Source organism: Panthera onca, chromosome B1 (assembly GCF_046562875.1).
Source record: "Panthera onca isolate mPanOnc1 chromosome B1, mPanOnc1 haplotype 2, whole genome shotgun sequence".
Lineage (NCBI taxonomy): Eukaryota > Metazoa > Chordata > Mammalia > Carnivora > Felidae > Panthera > Panthera onca.
The window spans coordinates 15,142,052-15,160,425 of record NC_138342.1 but is presented as its reverse complement, the minus strand read 5'-3'; the positions used below and the strand labels follow the sequence as shown (position 1 = coordinate 15,160,425).

The following is an 18,374-nucleotide window of genomic DNA, read 5'->3' as shown; positions in this document are numbered from 1 at the left end:
TATTGCCCCATTAATTTAACATGGTGAATATGTTAATATTCTTGACTTATCCTAGGCTTGTCCATAGTGTCTAAACTATCTTTGTAAAGGATCTTGTATGCAAAATTTATTTCTAAGAGCTGTTTATAAATTTTGAAGTGCTTTGGGTCAGTTCAATAAGCATAATGTCATTAATTACTCCAGCAATAATTATGCAGTAGGAATTATATGCCAGGCATGTCTGAGACTCAGAAGAGTCAGAAATGAAATGGCAGTCAATTTGAGCTCATTGACAATGGAATGAGATAAGAATTTTGATGATATTGAGGTGGTAAGGCATAAATATTGCTACTATGCATAAAGCCCTGTGATACAAAGAAGCTTATTTGTTTGTTTGTTTGGCATGTTTGTTTGTTTGTTTGTTTATTTATTTATTTATTTATTTTTATTTATTTTTGGGACAGAGAGAGACAGAGCATGAACAGGGGAGGGGCAGAGAGAGAGGGAGACACAGAATCGGAAACAGGCTCCAGGCTCCGAGCCATCAGCCCAGAGCCCGACGCGGGGCTCGAACTCACGGACCGCGAGATCGTGACCTGGCTGAAGTCGGACGCTTAACCGACTGCGCCACCCAGGCGCCCCTGTTTGTTTATTTATTTATTTATACCTATGTGTAGCTTACAATCCCATAGGATACATTAAGTTTGTACCTTAGTTGAAGAAGACTAGATTTTTCCCCTAGTAGATCCTATCTTCCAGCCAGAGGGGAAGGAAGCCATATTACCAGCACCTGGCTAATCAATGGATATCTTTTTTGTTGTTTTTGCCTCAGTGTTGTCAGTATTTTTGAAGGAATTCTGGAAGAAAAGACTGGTAAACTGTTTAAAGGGAGAAAAACATGATTGATTAGTTTGTTGGCTGTATCTTTGTCAGAGATATAATTATCTTATTGCACTCTGGTGTGGTTACCCATAGGCTAAATTTAATCTCATGTTGAGGAGCTCTTTCTTTGAAGGCGTTTGGTATTTCTGGTATCAGTGTCATCAGCAAAAGATTTAGAGGCTGCATGCATTTTCTATGGCTGTTGTACCAAATTACCACAAACTTAGAGGCCTAAAAAGATAGAAACACATTGTCTTATAGTTCTAAAGCTGAGCTGTCTCAAATGGGTCTCACTGGGTGAAAATCAAGGTGTCATCAAGGCTGCTTTCCTTCCAAAGATTTTGAGGGATAATCTGGTCTTTACCTCCTTCAACTTCTAGAGACCAGCTGTATTCTTAGCTGATGTCCATTTCCCCCAATTTCAAAGTCAAGAGGTCAGCATTTCCAAATCCCTTACTGACTCTGATGTCTTCTTCTGCCTCCCTCTTCTATTTTGAAGGACCATCTTGTAATTACATTGAGCCTACCTAGATAATACAGAATAATCTCTTTAAGTCAGCTGATTAGTGAAACTAATCACATTTATATCCTTAATTCTCCACTGCCATATAACCTAACATATTCAGAGGTTCTGGAGATTAGAACATGAACATCTTTGGGAAGCCCTAATTCTGCCTACTATAAACGTTTGACCAAAAAACTCTCAGTCCCCTATTCTTGGCTATGAATTTCAACTGGTTTTGGTGGACTCTCAGATACGTGTATACAATCACCTTTCCTATGTCTAGGAGCCAAGTAAAAGGGTCACTTCCTGGATTATGAAGCAAAGAGGAGTTAGACTGATCTTGATTTTTCATTCCTGAACACTTAGCAAGGTTATCTACCTCCTTCCTCATGGTTCCGGTCATGTTGCAGGTAGTAAGAGAACAGTTGTGAATCCAGATTTGAGCATTAGAAAAATAGCACCACACTGAAGCCAAAATGGGATTGATTTTTTAAGGAAAAATGTTCATTCTTGGGAACAACCTTTGAGACTACAGGGTACTGACATGCATCTACACTTGCCATCATTCATTGCTTGCTAGTATTAGAGACATTTGGCTGCATTTTGTAATATGGCAGCTTTCTTTACATGCAGTAGTCCAAAAATTAATCAAATGTGATATAAAAAGTAACTTAGTATAGAAAACCCCATAAAGTAATAACTTCAAAGCACTATGGAGTGAGAGTAATGAAACTTTGGAGCAAGAAAGAGACCCTGTGTGGAAATTTCTAGTGTTTCTCCATTCAGCTACACTCATGGATATCCTCACTTGATGTACTAACTTGCTGTCATGATCAACTGGCCATTGTTTCCAAATCCTCACTCCCTTCCATATATTAGAATTGTATATCCATGTCCTTTGTTATAGGACTATGTATTGTTTCCTGGTGTGAACAAAGTGTGTGTTGGTGCTTTGTTGATGTTGGACTTGGCCATTTTACCAATTAGTGGAATGTGGATGGAAATGACAGTATGTGTGCTATGTACCTATACCTTAAGAGGTACTGCATGTTTCTCCTTTTTCTCCTGGGCTCCTGAATTTTTTACAATATAGGTAATGCTCCAGATAGCATCTGGTCCAAGAAGAATGAATGACACATGGAACAGACCTATGCTCTACCCACAGCCTGCAATCCTGTGCAAGCATGTAGTCATGTAAGCAAGAAAAATACAGGGTTCATCAGTCACTAAGATTTTTAAGTTGGTTGTTTTACCGTATTATGGAAGACGGTATCTGATTACCACAATATCCAAAATTGCACTAAACAAAAATTTCTCTTGATTGTATCATCATGTTTTCAGTAATGCAAATCAAAATGAATCATCCTTGATTCTACTATTTTTCTCAACTTCCATATATAATTAGTCAACTAGGTCCTATAAATTATCCCTATAATTTTTTTTCCATATTTGTCCCTTAGTTACTAATCATCTGCCACTGCTATCGTTCAGGTCAGCATCATTTCCCTGCTTGATAATAGCAGCAGCCTCCTAGCTAGACTGCCTTCATCTCAAGCATTCCAATCCATTCTTCACAATGATCAAGAGTCAGAAAGTGCCAGACCCCTGAATAGAATTTGTAAGTGTCTCTCTATTCCCTATACAATGAAGGTCAAACTCATTGTTGTGAAATGTGCAGTCCTTCATCATCAGATTTCTGCTTTTCTGATTACCATGTCATTCTTCCACATTATCCTATGCCCAACCCCAGTCGTCAAGTCCCTCAACATGTGATTTATCAGTCTCGTTTTTGTCTTTGTTCAAAAACAAAATTTCCTTTTTTAGAAATGTGCTTACTTGATGCATTCATAATCATCAATTAAGTATGCTCTAAGATAGAACAAGTCTTTTTTTTTTGTAAAATATTTCCTGACTCTCTTTGTCCAGACAAAATCAGATGTTGCATTCTTGACTCATATAGTCCATTGCACAGGTTATGACTATAGTACTTATTATACTAGAACTGACAGAACATCTAGAGCCACTGTGATGTACATGGTCCTAGTGACTTGAACAGGATCTGGTAGATTACTTTATGTACTCATTCCCTCATTCATTAAAACAAAATACAAATGAGAACTATGTATAATAGGTGATGCTTTAGGCATTGTGGATAAAACTGAATGAAGTCAACAAAGGACTCCTACCACCTCCATCACCATATAGTGTGCAAGCACAATATTAGACACATTACATATATTAGATGATTTCATTTTCTCAATCACTGAAAATTATGTAGCGTCCTTACTTTACATGTAAAGAAAGAGCCTGAAGCTTAGAGAATCTAAGAAGCAGGAAGTAGTGTGATTCCTCATTCAATTTAATTATTCTTTGTCCAATTTTTCTTTCTCACCTAATACAGGCCAGTAATGGAGCTCTGTGAATGCAGAAGTGGTTATAAAGACACGGTTCAATTATTCTTTGTTGTAAAACAACTGTAGGACATGGTGATGTAAAACTGTTATTTTTCCTTTGTTCTCAGTTTTGTGAGAAAGGAATTCAGATGGTTGATCTCTCATCCACATAGTGACAATTATACCCAGAAGATCCACTTTAAATGACTTTTTTACTCAAGCTTGTTGCCTTGGTTCACCTTGACGTCTCTCTTCTCTTCTTTTGCTTCCCTTCTCTTTCCTTCTCTTCTCTTCTCTCCCTCTCTCCCTTTCTCTTCTTCTGACATATCTCAAACTCCAGGCTTCTAACCACTGCTTGGACTTTCTGAGAACATGATAATTTCTGGATAATAGCACATAAAATTGATTTCTTCCTGTCATGAATATCTCAGCTTCAATGTCAAGACCTCAGAGAGGTCTTTCATAACGACCGATCTAGGATAAGTCAGTCACTATCAATTATTTCACTCAGTAGTAATTCCTTGCAAAGAATTTATCAATGTCTTACATATTATTTATTAGTTAATTTATTCCCCATAATTTCCACTTGTTTATTCATTATTTAGCTAGTAAATATCTATGGAGAACCCACAAAATATTAACCACTGTTATAGAAGTTTAGCAAATATCAGTAGGAAAAACAGAGTATTAAGACCCTTGATGGCATGGTGTATCCCCTCTAGAATGTGTATTCCATAAGGAGAGCGGTCTAGTCTGTCTTATTCATAATTGTATATCCAGAACCTAGAAACATGTCTTACATGTAATAGATGCCCAATAAGCATTTCTGACTCACCAAATGAACAAAATTACAAGCTCAGATCAAAGGGAGAGGAGAAATCTTGGGATGATATGAGAAACACAGCATTATTTTTGGAAACTCATTATTATTTGAAGATCATAGGAGACCTCCTTGTGGAAGTGATATTGAAACTCAGAGTTGGAGGATGAGTTGAAGTAGTGACAACAGCATCGTCAGTAGAGATGGGTTTTTCACCAGAGGGATCTGCCTCTTAGTGACAGAAGTTAGACTTGAGATTCAGAAGAAAGGGGAGAATAATAAGAAGAAATATATAATTTTCTCTTTGGGGCTTTCACCATTAAAGCTTAGATCTATATTCATTTTTATATTAAAATAATTGTAACTTTATTTTGAACTCCTAGCTGTTGAAACCATACCTTATAATTACATAGGAAGAAGGTCTTCACGATCACCACAGTGCATTGACTTTTCAATAAAGGCTTTTTAAATTGTTGCTCCCAAATGCTAAACCTGTTTTTGAATTAAATTGAATCATTATTTTCAAGGGACAATTCGTAATCTTCTTTTAATCATAGATTCAAGATGTATTGGAATTTTACTTAGGATCTTCAACAACTCTTTAACATTACCTGAAGGATGTGTGTTTCAAATCCCTTTTTGCCTCCAAGCTCTTTTCTCAATTACCATCTATCCACAGGCTCTTTATATGATTCTCATAAGTCCTGCATGGTCTCAATAATTCTAAGACTCCAGTTTCTTCCCTGACCTTGGGAAGTTTTCTGTTTTAAAGATACGACAACCACTTTGACTCTCTTTTTTCAGGATCAGAGAGAAAAGCACTATTTCAAGATTTTATCCACATTTAGTTTTGCCTTCTATAACATGTCACTGCGATTACTTTTAGTTTCAGAAATAAGTTAATGTATAAATTATGAAACCACCAAGAAATATAAATTTGATAAGTACTCAAACACTTGGATATGTTCATGAGAATGTAAATATTTAATAGTATAACAAAAAATCAGAAATTAAAACCAGAATTTTAAACACAATAAAACTACATGCTATTACGTGTAATCTCAGATCTCTGCTCTTTGAAGAGCATTAGGTAAAGTCACAAGCCGATATTTCTGACGTTTTGTTTCATAACAAGAGTCTTATATTAAGATAGCACTGAACTCTTACTGCCCCTGTATTCTCATGGAGGATGGATAATTTGGTAAATTATGAAAAAGAAACTGGGTGGTCAGAACTCAACCCCCTAACCATTCGGTTTTAGAGTATGGTCTCCAATAAGCTTATATTTTGGTCCAGTTTTGTCCATAATGGTAAATTTACTGGTAAAAGTTCCTCCTTGGTGTATGTGTGTGTGTGGGGGGGGGGGGGGGGGGGGTCCTACCTATGACAAGGTAGGCGCTGATTCTGAGGAAAAGTCTTTTGTTACCATACAATGAGCCATTTTTTCCAGCAGCTCCACCAATTACGTGAATGATGTTTTTTATCTCCATATGATGAAATCCTTTTTATATATCTTAACTTGTTCAGAAGTTGGATGGGAGATAGGAATATAATTTAATGAGATCCTTCAAATATCAGTGCTGTAGGACTAATGCAGGAAGCCTATGGGTGCATATGTTACTAAAGTTCCACAGAACTGAGCTCCGTGTTCTTGTTTTGGGGTTAAAAATGTTTGTGCTCTTGGGTAAATCATTTACACTCCATTGGCCTCTGTTTTTCAGTCACTAAACTGAGGGGGGATGAGCTTAGTTCATATATTTCAAACCCTACATTTTCCACAATCCCAAGAGGAAAAGTGGAGGAAAGCCAGGTAGGGAAGTCATTTTGGAGTTCCCACATCTGCTTTAATAAGGGCAGCCCTACTCTAGCAAATATTGAGCCTCCCAATAGGACTTTACAGCTAAATATTTGAAAACCATTCCACAAGGTGATTTCTATTATATCTTCCATTTCTAACACAGTGTGGCTCCGAGTAAAATTCACAGGCAGTGACTTAGTATAATAGGAATTATTCAGGCTTGGGAGCAAAGATGGACCTAAATTTGGATCTTGACTATAACATACACAGTGACGGTGGGCAAGATGCACAACAGAATTCTTGGATGCGTGGATAGCTAGCAAGATAGAGATATGCCATTCTTGTTTACATTAAATGGAGTAGCATGTGGGCAATCCCTGAGATCAAGGAGAGTTTTCAATAACGGCTAACTCATTCCTATTCTCTCCTTTCCATTTTCCAAAGGGAAAGCCTGTTCAATAATAACATCAAATATTTATACAGTATTTTAACCATTTTTACACATGCATTGTCTCATTTGACTCACATGGTTCTCCAGTGCAAGTCTACATTAATTTCCTCCTTTTTAAAGTGAGGAAACCAGCTTAGTGGTCTGCTCAAGTTCATTTAGCTAATAAATGGCAGCCTTGAGGTTTGAACCTGGGCTCTGCAATGCTGAATCCGTGCTAGCTCCCCCGGACTAATAACGCAGCTCTGAATGAGTCATACATATTCAGTTTCATCTATCATCCTCACTTCTTCTGGTTCAACTCATCCATGTGACTCCTGTAAAATGAAATTGGCAATTGTTTATGGCACCGGTGGTGGGTTGCTATGTCAGCTCATCTACTGAGGCAGCCATTGTGAAATAACGTGTGCGGTGACCCCTCAGTGTGAAGTCTAGCACCTATGTCATACTTGTCATTGTTCAGCACTAATATCTGTCCCGCTACTCCTTAAGTACACTTTCCAAGTACTCACTTCAAGGTGTTTTCTCTCAAAGCAGTTCAACTTCCAGGTTTGGGAAAAATGCAGACTGATAAGCATGGCTTTCCATGTGTAAGCACAATACTTCATTTTTATTCCAGGTGAAATATTATTGAGAATAAAAACATTCCAAATGATTTGCATGAATCAGCTGTTAGTATCTGTTAAAGGATGCTGTCTGCATAATTACTGTTGATTTTGTTATAATCAACCAAATTCCATAGAACATCTAACCCAATTCTGCCATTTCCTGTAATTTCTGCCTATGGGACAGTAACTGTTTTTTAGATGAAAAACAGAATAAGCAATGGGGCCCTGCTTACTGTAATGATATTTTTATTGCAAGTTTGCTGGGAATATAGTTCTTACAGTCTCTTTGAACTTACCCCCAGTAACATTAATTTCCCTCACCCTTCTTACTCTCTATTCTTTCTCGGACCACTCCTACAAAAACAACAAAGAGATAAAAACGATAAAAACAAGGCAAACAACAGCAGCACATACTCACAAGTCTAGCTGGCAAATGAATGAGGGTGAAATATGACCTATTACATTTTATACTGTGCTTTTCATTGACGCCTCTCTTCCTTGCATACCCCACATCTGGTACTAAGTCAAATCCTGTCATCTTAATCTTAAAAAGATATCCAGAATTTGATCCTGTTCCACCATCTCCTGTTCACTGACCATATCCACTGTCATTGATTATTCCAATGGCCTTCTAACTGACTTTTCTACATTTTCTGTCAACAGAGTCTCGTGGCAATACAACAGATGAGGTGATTTTTAGTTAATGGAAACCAGATACCATCCTTTTGCTCTGAACCCTGCAATGACTGCCTGTCTCCCTCAGTCAAATAGCCAAAATCTTTGCAATGCCCTAAGAATTCTTGTGAATTTTGGCCCTTTGTTACTCTTTTTGCTACTCTCCCGGTGTTCCTTCTCTTCTAAACACACTGATTTCCTTGTTCCACAAACACATACCTGGCCTCAGACACCTCCTGCCTATGGTCTTTGCACATTCATTGTCTTTACTTGGAAAACCCATCTCTGAGATCTCAGTGGGACTCTATCCCTCCTCTCCCACAGGGCTTTAATCAAATGTTACCATTCCAGTGAGGCTTTCTATAACCCCTCTAAGATTTCTCTTGATGTTCCTTATCCCTTTTTCTTGTTTTATTTTTGTTCTGAGTCCTCACTACCACCAACATACTACATATTTTGTCCATGAATCCTGTATAATTTCTGCCTCTCACCTCTAGAAGATAAATTCCACAAAGACAGGACTGTATCTTATATTGTTCACTACTTTATCCCTAACACCTAAGCCAGTGCCTGGTGCTTGGTAGGTAAATATCAGGTATTTGTTGAATGAGCAGCTTTTCCCACCATTCACTTTACAGATTGAGCCCTGATCAGTACAAAGAGGCCAGGTCTCTCTGTAATGCATACCCTTCAGTATCTAGAGTTTGATCACATGACTTCTGAAAATATCAGCTGTGTGACTTTGCACACACCATTCAGCTTTACACACCATTCAGCTTTTTAGTAAAATGAAAACATTCATATGGAAGTCATCTAGTAACTGTCCAATTTAAATGAGACACTGTGTAGGATAATTATTTTAAAATTTTGATATGAGTATTTATGTTGTTATCATTGTATAAAGTTTTATTGCATTAGCTATTCATGATAATTTTCTATTTTTATATTTTATATATATAAAATATATTTTATTTTATATATTTTCTATTTTTATTTTTAATTTTTTAATGTTTTTATTTATTTTTTTGAGAGAGAGAACTCAAGCAGGGGAAGGGCAGAGAGAGTGGGAGACACAGAATCTGAAGGAGGCTCCAGGATCTGAGCTGTCAGCACAGAGCCCAAGGTGGAGCTCGAACCCACAAACATTGAGACCATGACCTGAGCCAAAGTTGGATGCTTAACTGACTGAGCTACCCCGGCATCCCTATGATAATTTTCTGATACAGTGGTAAGGGTGATCCCCAAAAGCATGGAAAGACTTTTGATATGGGGTCAGGTTTGTTTTTTGGTTTTGGCTTTTTAGGAGTTACTTTTTACTAATCTTATTGATTTTAATGAACTTTTTTTTTCTTCCATTACTCCTCCTACCCACCTCTTACTGCACTCAGTAACAATTTACTTCCAGGTTTCAGCCAAAAAAGTTACTTCCTCCACAATATCTTCCCTGTCTTCCGCACAGATTAAATTGGATTTATATTTTATGTGTTTATATAGGATATAAGACTTTATCATTCTAAATTTCATAAATGCAAAAAAATTATTCAGTGTATATCTTCTCTAAGTACCACAAGGAAATGAACTAGATGTTTTGTTCCCATTCTATTTCCAGCATGCGGCACAATATATAATGTAGTAAGTTTGTTTGGCTAAGCAATAATGCATTTTTAGAAAAATTTCAATGTCAGTGATATATCTCAACTTTGAATCCTTATAATACATTTCACCTCTCCATAAGGGCATTATTTTTTCCTCTTATTAGACTTTTTGTTTATACAGCTTATCTCCTTGATTCTTATCGTCTAGATGCTTATCACCTTCATGTTATCCCCCATATATTTAGCAAGAGTCTACTAAAATAATATTTTGAGTATACTATGTATGATAGGCAATTCTAATTTGTTTAATTTTTTATATTTTTGTTTCATGTTGCATGTAGTAATTCATGTGGTATACCTACCCTGATCTATGTGTAGTTTCTCTAATATGAATCTCCATTTTATAGAAAAGGAACCTAAGTTACAGGAAAGTCAGATATCTTGCCACAGAAGTAGGAAATGCAGGGCCAGAATTTTAAGTAAAATGGTGAATTTCCAGAACTTATATTCTGCCAGAAACATAGAGAAATGAGTTAGAAAGTTCCCCGGATGCTGAAGAAATAAGTGTTTAGTGGTATGGAAAAATATAACTTCATTGATAATTTTGATATAGTTGTTACTAATGATTAGACTGCCCACTGAATATGATGAAAGTCTTGACACTCAGTAAATTCTAGAAAAAAAAACTTTTTAAAAATAAATAATGCTTTGGTTTTAGTACATAGGTTATCAGAACTATATGTACTCTCTCCACCACACACACACACACACACATTCACAGATGTTTGTGTGGGTTTTTCACCCTGTTGACTAAAACTCACATATGTGTATGTGGGTGTATGAAAAAGAAAAATACAGGGTGTCTGGGTGGCTCAGTCAGTTAAGCATCAACTTCAGTTCGTGGATCATGAGTTCGAGCCCACATTGGGCTCTGTGCTGACAGCTCAGAGCCTGGAGCCTGCTTTGGATTATGTGTTTCCTTCTCCCTGCCCCTCCCCGGTCCGGGCTCTGTCTCTCTCTCCTTCAAAAGTAAATAAACCTTAAAAAAATTAAAGAAAAAAAAAGAAAAAGAAAAATGCAGCCCCAGGGTCACTTTGAAACAGAATGACATAGTTTGTGAGGTACAGTAAAATAAAACAAAATATAATAAAATAAATGTGCTATGTTCCACTTTGAGAAGCCACCTAAAGAGGAAAAGTATTGTATCTTTCTTCAGCTGTAAGAGATTCTGTGTGTGTATCGACTGTCCTGCCAGCTACATCCTGGCCCCTCTATTCTTGCCCTCCATGTTTGACAGCAGCCGATGAGCAGAATGGAAGTTTATAATGAATCTGTCTGCACGAGAATTGCAGTGCTCTTTGCTACTGTTATTGCAGCCAAGGTCTAGACTTCCTGGCTGTGAGCTGGCTTCTTCAGTTTGATTGTCCAAAGAATGCCAACACACATCCACAGAGAAGGTAGAATGGCCAGATACAGAGAGGATGACAAAGCTTTATTAGTTTTGCTTCTCTCAGAATAAAAAGGGAATGGTTCAGCAGCTTCTCAAGAAGAAAGTGCCTGTGAAGGAAATCAAAACCAATCCAGATAAACTTATAGATGTTTAGGAAAAATAAATTTGGAATTGTTTTTAGAAAAAGATAAAGATTTAAAAGAGAAGGCTCAAATGGGGCGCCTGGGTTGCTCAGTCAGTTAAGTGTCTGACTTCAGCTCAGGTCATGATCTCACGGTTCGTGGGTTTGAGCCCCGCGTCATGCTCTGTGCTGACAGCTCAGAGCCTGGGGCCTGCTTCAGATTCTGTGTCTTCCTCTCTCTCTCTGCCCCTCCTATGCTCACACTATGTCAATCTCTCTCAAAAAAAATAAACATTAAAAAAAATTTTTTAGAAAAATAACAGAGAAGGCTCGAAGATGTTTTGTCCCCCACATACATTCAGCATATCTCATGAAGAATAAAGAAGTATTTGATGTGGAAAAGTTATCTATACCTGAATATGGCTTGTCTCTTGGTCTTGCTGTGGCACCACAGGTAAGATTTCTTCACAAAATGCAGGAAAAAAAAAAACACCAAAGAATTGTTAGTTAAGATAACAAAGTAGTTGTGCCAACAACTTCCTCCCTCACCAGTGACGAAGTGGAAGAATGTAGAGCTCACTTCATTGAGAAAATGTCCATCATTCAGAAAGGGGGTAAAGGACTAGAAGGGTAAAAGTACAGACTGGCTAATGGTATTAGGGACAAAGAGGAAGAATCGAAAGTAGATGAGGAAGAAATGGAAGAGCAACTGGGAAAAGCAAAAGGTTGTCAACCTTCATCCGTTGCTAACATTGACAAGACAGAGAAGATCAAGGAAGATCCTATGCAGTTCCCGGACAGAGATGAGGAAGAGGAAGAGATATGATGCTGATTTCTTCAAGGTGAAATGGCACAATGTTTGGGTTGGACCTTAAAGAGCATGAAGCAGCACAGAAGAAAGCAGCTTCTAAATCCAGTGTCAAGGAAAGAGTGGCCAAGTTTGCAGAAGCAAGTTGTAATGACGAGAAAATTATATATTTATATATACATAAATGATTATATAAAGTTAAAGATTATAAAAAGTTACACAAATGTATTTGTTTATTCAATGTACATTCACTTACATTATTTCCTGGGGAACTTACATGTGTAAATGACTTAGTTCACAATAGCTTCTTAACTCTGTGTGTAGTGTCTGCCATGTATCTCAAGAGAGTTGTTAAATTTCTATAGTCAAAAACGTAAATGCAGCATGAAGAGTCTGTATTTCATAGAAATATGGAGCTGGAAAGAACTTTAAAATATAGGTGGTCTCTTCTCAGCTCAGAGAATGGAGGCACAGAAAGGTTAAGGGACCTCGCCAGCATGACACAGAGCACTGATTCCCAGAGGAGTGTTCGGACCATGTTACTTCTCCATTAATTCTCCTGTGAATCATTTTACAGCCTGAAGACTCCCTGTGCAATAAAAGTTTATTAGCCATGTGTCAGGAACTTTGCTAGGTGCTGGAGTTACAGCGATTTATGAGACATAGCCTGTGCCCTAAAGGACATCACAGTCTAATGGTAAAGGTAGGCACAAAACATGCTACAGAATCTAATAAGTGAAATGCATACAGAAGAGAAACACATAGCCCAGCCTAGCGGGGTCACAGCAGAGATATTAGAGTGACCTCCAATCTGAGTCTTTAAATGATAAGTGGGAGTAGAATTTTTCCAGGCAGGTTGTAGAGACAGGGGTAGGAAAAGGTCCATGCATAGGAAAGGATTAGCTAGGAGATACACATAAGAAAAAGCAGTGTGCTATGTTGGAAAGAGGGTGAGGTATAGACAAAATATAAGCATTTCATTGCTGCTGGAGTATGAAAGGTGAAGAGGAAGTTAGCAGGCAGTAAGTCTGCATGAGTAGGTCCAAACCTTGAAATGCCTAGGAGGCCATATTTAGAAAATGTGGAGTGATTGGAGAATTTTCAATAGGAGTGTCATGTTGGGTTTGTATTTATGGGACCTTGGTCCCGGCATGCTCTAAGTAGTCAAGGAAAGCAGAGAGACTAGCTAGGAAGTTGGTACACTAATTCAGTTTTGAGATTTCAGAGACATAAATTAGGGCAGAGAAATTGAGATGCGGGCAGAGGAGACAGATGTAGAGAGATATAGATAGATAGGAATTGTGAAAGGTTTCTTACATAATGAGAGTTTCTAGAAGAGCAAGTTTTGATCTTCAAACTGACCCCAAAGGAGAGAGAAAGTAGGCTTTCTTATAGTTCACCAAGATGTAGGGTAGAAGGGGACAGTGGGCAAGAGCAGGAAAGCTGTTCACAACCAAACATTAAACATGGAGCCACACCCTTGATTTACAAATGGATTGCCTTGCCTTCAGTGGCCAAGCATTCCATGATAAATAAATAAGATAAAAGGCTAGAAATGGCAGAGCTAAGGTGTTTATGGTCTTTAAGCTTAAACTATTCACACATAGATTCCAGTGACCAGGAGTCGCAAAACCAGGAAATCAAGGTGGCAAAGGGGCAAGCCATCTAGGGCTCAAGAAAGATTTCCATTTCAGAGGGGCAGTGGAGCACTCAACCCAGAAACTAAACCACGAAGGTACAAATCCAGCCAAAGGAAGAAACATAAGAAGGTAAGATCCGAATGCCAAACCTGCTGCTGATCAGAGGTTCACAAGTCCTCAGGAATTTGGCCAGACTAAGCCTGCAGGTGAAGGTTATTATCGACTGCATCTGGGAGATGCCAGAGTCATGTCACATTTTCAAGAGCTTGCAGCCTAGTTAGTCGAGAGGGAAAGAATTCCTGTGAGTCATACACGGCACACCTTACCTGTAGAAGACAACCAAGGCCATGATCGGAATGAAGACCAGAATGATCAAAGTTCAAATTTTAAGACCTCATGCCAAGTTTATAAACCTACATGTTCTATCCTTTTGGTTAATCCAAAGAGAAAAGAGGAGAGATTTTTCAGTTCTTTAGGACAAGCAGCCTGTCTAAGAAGGCTTGAGAAGAAGATAAAGATTCTCACTGGGTTTTGTGACTGACTACCTGGATGCAGTTGAAATTTTGCTATTCAAAGAGAGCTGAGATAATCACACAAGTAGAATTTAGTCTTCTGTTAAATTCTTTACTTCTTTTTTTTCAGAAGTCACAACCTGATCCATTAAGCTCCTGCTTTCATTTAGTGGTTCTCTCTCTAAGCTGACATCCCATAACACAGGGATATTTTCCAAATATATTTATGCCATCAGTTGAAAAGAATTCCCACCATTAACACACTGTCAAAGACATCATCACCGAAACTGCTAAGTGTTTATACAGAGTCATGGAATCTCAGCAGTTTATTCGAGAGTCTATTGTGCACATTCGTGCCTCAAATATCTCAGCCTTAAGTGGGTCCTTATTAACAGTAGATCTAATAATGCTACTATATTCTGGAGGGAAAAATGAAGGCTGATTAGGCTGGCTTTTCAGTAATGGAGAACCAGTGTCATAATAGAAGGCAGAGGAGTTTGAAAACATGACAAAATTTTCTGAAAGCTGGATGATATATAAAACATTTGATTTATCATCTCTGAACAGCCAAGAGTAGGAACTTCTAAATAGGGTGTTTTGAAACTCTCCTTTTTTAGCACAGTGGTTAAAATCATAGGCATTGGAGCCAGAAAGCTTGGGTTCAAATCCTGGTTCTGGCACTTTCCTGATCTGTCACTCATCCATAAAAACAATAGGAATTAATAGCTGGACTTACCTCACAAGGTGGTGGGGAAGAAATCAACATTCACAAGATGCTTAGAGCAGAGCTCAGATTATAACAGCATTGTACAAACAACATTAGATGAGCACGGGGTATTATTTTTCTTGGGAGTTGATCCTGATAGGTCATTCCCTCACCTTTCTGTCTGAGGACTGATAATTAGAGTGTCAGACATTTCACTGTTTACTCATGTGCTCAAATCATGGCAAAAGCTATACTGTGAGTACAATAAATCCTCTCAATTGTTGCCACATTACTGTAGTTTTAATTCTTCAGTTAATTCTCTAAATTGGCTCAAATTCTCTATCATCCTTGTCATTTTCACCTAATTCCATAATTAATTCTTGATGGGATTTGGTTCCCAATGCTATTTGAGTTCTAAAACAGTCAGGGATTGGAAAGCAGCAGGGTAATTGCCTTGACAGCGTTTTGCTTGGTTTTGTGAACCTTGTTTTGGATATATTCTAGAAAGAAGGATCCAAGATTTGTGGAATTCAAAATCTCATCTTGGCAGCAATAGCATTTGACTTTGCACAGATTGTTAAAGAGGTGAGGTACTTTGCTCAGCAGGTGAGAAAATTATTTCTGTTAGCCGTTATGACTGTCATGATTTGGGGAAGCAATTCAGAAAACCACTTTTATAATACTGAAAGGTTTCCTTGACTTTCACTAAAAGAATGGGGGAGCATTAGCAAAATTAATTTAGTCAAAGCAAAGCGATAACCAATGTAATCATCATTTTGCAGATGCATTATTCATTCAGTCATTAATTCAACAATTATTTATTGGGTGTTTTCTGTGTGTCTCTTACTGTTTTGGTATCACAATAAAATGGTGAATAAAACCTGGGCCTGGCATCCATATGCCATAGTCTAATAAATTTTAGAAATGTGGCTTTGAATATTAATTCTAAGTATCTACGAGTATAATTGAGAAAGCATTTTTCTTGCTATTACCTCTAATCAGTCCCAGTATTCTTGTGTACACAATAAAACAAATGTACTTGGATTACATTTTAAACTCAGAAGTTTAGAAATAAAGATGATTCTGGGAGAAACTTCCTCAACCACTGGATATATCCCTGTGGTTAATTGTTCAGTCTCAGTGCCATGTGTAAGAGGGATCATTATTTCACTCAGTGGTTCATAACTGTTCTAGACTGTAAGATCTTACAGGGACCATTTTTATTGGTCTTCATATTCCCAGTGCCTAGAAGAACATCTGGAATAATGGTTCTTAGTTCTGGCATTTTTCATTCTTTCATCTTTTATATAGCCATATTAATATGGTTGTCTGGACTTACTGTGGGCCTACTAATGAAGAATCTTCCAAGGTATGGACATGTCTATTTTAAAATAGCCAAGAGAGGTTTCAGATGCTCAGTTAGGCTTGAGGGTTGGGTCCCACCAGTATAGAACTATTAACTGAATGAATGAGTGAGTGAGTGAGTGAACGAATGAAAAATGTCATCACAAATGTGTACAGAAATCATGTTACATATTTCGTTGATATGTACACCCAAATTTTAAACTTTCCTGCAACAGAATTGAAAGTGATTTAAATAAACAACTGTCCATGCCAGTCTTCCATTCGCAATTATCCAATTTGTCAATACCATATATGTCTTACGTCCATTAACTTCTGTATTTCCAAAGGAGAGCTGTACCCATTAGAGACTAGAAAGCTTTCGCTAGGCTGACTCACAAATTAGAGGGAAGGTTCACAAGATGTGAACTAGTTGATTTTTCAGGCAAGCAGGGTGAGTAAGGAGAAAAGTCATTCAAATACCTGGGACCTGAAGGTCCAAATCTTCCTAGAAGTCAGAGATGCTAAGAGTGAAGAGCAGCTGGTGTTCAGCAAGCAGCCCACAAGTTGCAAGGGAAAGTAATGACTCAAGGCAAGTACCTGCACTAATATTTTGTCCCAGAGTCCTCTTTCAGTTTCTAGTAACTTTCCACAGGAAAGTTAACACTTAAATATAGGATCTTAAGGAAGAGCTAGTAACGTTATGAATTCTGTTAGATTTACACAAATCTTAAATGAAGTCATGATTCCTTTGCACACTTTTGCACATTTAGGATATGCCTAGAATGTGTTTTTCTTTAAATGCTAGTAATACTGAGAAAACATATGGATAAGAATAAGCTTTGCCAACAATTTTAAGCTCTGAATAATTGCAGTGCAAGAAGTGATTAATTACTAAGTGTTTTAATACTAATTCAATTAACTCCATTCATTTTCCTCACCACACTGTCTTTAATTAGTTGATTTGCCATTAAAAACAGCACATTTGTGACAAGAATTGTACAGGAAAAGAAAAGGAACATGCTGTCATTTGAATTCAAATGCTAATTTACAACCAGAGCCTAGGCAAAGAAATACATTTTGTTTACAAAAAAATCAAAAAGGAAGAAAGACAAACAAAAAACTCACTGCTAGGCAATAGTAAACATATATTCATCTAACTATAAATATCTTCTATAATATAAAGCTTTTAGAATGAATTGTCAGTTAGGAACAACATTTCAGGAATTGGTTCTACAATTCAATCAAATTTAATATAATTTTAATGTTTTTCAAAAGCATTTTTTCTTCCAATGTTTTTACTGCAGAATACAAACATGTTAATCTAATTGCTTGTGACACCACTAATTCCCAAGATTGGATCATTTGATTTTCAGGATAGGTGAGAATCAGATTTCTAGCAGAAAGAACCATCATTATATTGGAACTTAATTGAATACTTGACCTCAACCTGATCTGCAAAGTTATTAATGGGCTAGCATTTATGTAAATTGATATTGCTTTATCATCTTCTTCTTTCCATTTATGTAAAGGGCATGGTGCATAGAATGCCTGGAAGGATGAGTTACATTAAATAATAACAAGGAATATTTTATTCATTTATAGCTTACCTTTCTGGATTACAGATCGTTTAGTATCATAGCAAGTATGCTTTCTCTATTATAACATTCTCAGTGCAGCAGCATGTTCATTAAATACCATTGTTAAAGCATATGACATTGTTTTGTAATCTCTGTAGATAGATGCCATTTTAGTGGTGTAAATGTGAGTTGTTATGTGGTAAAAGAGAAATGACACAGAAGCCAGTATTTATTCAGAAAGGTGGAAATGGCAGACATCATTTTCCAATCTGATTTTAATCAAGAAATTAAAATAGTATCTAGTCGTATTTGAAAAGTACTATATCAACAGGATAACACCTGTTGGTCTGTCACTTTGGCTTGCAATTGTGGTATTAAAATGTTTTCATTAAGAATTTATATTTTCATAAAGGACAAAACATAATAGTAAAACACCAATTGACAGCAGTTTATTTCAATTAACATAAGCAATATCAACAATATTTAACTTCAAAAACAGATATAAAAACACGT

At 37.1% G+C, this 18,374-nt stretch overlaps 1 pseudogene; it reads left to right on the top strand.

The window, feature by feature from the left end:
• The first annotated feature begins 1,767 nt into the window (after nucleotides 1-1,767).
• LOC132693136 (putative ATP-dependent RNA helicase DDX10) lies at nucleotides 1,768-13,751 on the top strand (annotated as a pseudogene).
• The last annotated feature ends 4,623 nt before the right edge of the window (nucleotides 13,752-18,374 follow it).